Source organism: Sceloporus undulatus, unplaced genomic scaffold (assembly GCF_019175285.1).
Source record: "Sceloporus undulatus isolate JIND9_A2432 ecotype Alabama unplaced genomic scaffold, SceUnd_v1.1 scaffold_38600, whole genome shotgun sequence".
Taxonomy (NCBI): Eukaryota; Metazoa; Chordata; class Lepidosauria; order Squamata; family Phrynosomatidae; genus Sceloporus; species Sceloporus undulatus.
In genome coordinates, this window is record NW_024841510.1 from 1 (window position 1) to 1,114 (window position 1,114).

Here is a 1,114-nt window from a genome sequence, read left to right on the forward strand (position 1 = left end):
AACTTCTTTCTTTCAGTGAGTCTCAAAAGTGACACAAAGATCTCTCTACATACTGAGCGGGGCAGTTTCCCCTCCTGTCCCCTGAGAAGCTTCTCCTTCTGGAAAGGACTGTCTGAAGAGGAGCAACTGCCCCTTTTCCTTTTCTGGAGGTTGGGACGGGGGTCTTCCCAGGGGCAACCCCCTTGGCTTGGGGCAGATCCCTGGGGTACAATGCAGCTGTCCTAAAAAGTACTCCCAGAGGTATCTGCTTCTACATAGGAGCCCCCAGGCCCCCCATGAACGTCTGGGAAGGGCTCTTTGGCAGGGATGCTGCCCCTTGGGGTGGGTGGGATGGGGGTCTTCCCAGGGGCAGCCAGGCACCCCTTCCACATGCCCTCGCTTCCTTGGAGTGCTTTGTGCCTTCCTGGCTGGGAGAGGACTGGACTGGATGACCCTTGGGGTCTCTTCCTAGGAGCCTATGACCCTTTGATTGGAAAAGAAGAGTCCCTCCATGCTTCGACTGTGGTCAGTTTCCCTTTGAGCCCCCCCCCTAAGAAACCAAGCCTCCCTTTCTCAGCCTCTTGGAACAGTCTCCCAGAACAGGAGTTCAACTCTGAGCCTGAGAAGGTTTAGTAACTCAATCTGTTTTTAAACCAGCAATATTCCCCCCCAAAGGGGAGGTGCACCGTTCCTGGAGGCACTGCAATACCAGGTCGATGCGTGGAGTGGACGGAGCAAGCTCCTATTCCATCTCCCAGCTCCAAAAATCCATTTAATATATAGTCCTCAAATAGAGGACGTATCAGATATTAAACTGATAAGAACAGATTAATCGTTTTATTAGAAAATATTTAAAGGGTACAATTTAACATAAACCAATCGTTAATATATATCAAGTCCAAAGAATGCAATTGCAAATAAAAATACATAATAGTATGATAATATATAGAGAAATTAAATATAAGCAAATTTCATTCCTAGGATGTGTTAAGTTATTAAAACAGTTTTAAAATAAGATAGAGCATTCTAAGGAGACCAAAATATATATCCTTTACTTTAAATTACCAATGGCAATCACCAATATATCTAAACAGTTGCATACCATAAAAGAGGAAGAAAGGAAGGAGAAGGGAAA

At 45.5% G+C, this 1,114-nt stretch overlaps 1 non-coding gene across 1 annotated transcript; it reads right to left on the minus strand.

Moving 5' to 3' along the window:
* Positions 1-654: 654 nt before the first annotated feature.
* LOC121918797 lies at positions 655-840 on the minus strand. The gene has a single exon (XR_006101306.1). It is a non-coding gene; the product is annotated as a U2 spliceosomal RNA (small nuclear RNA).
* Between the last annotated feature and the right edge of the window lie 274 nt (positions 841-1,114).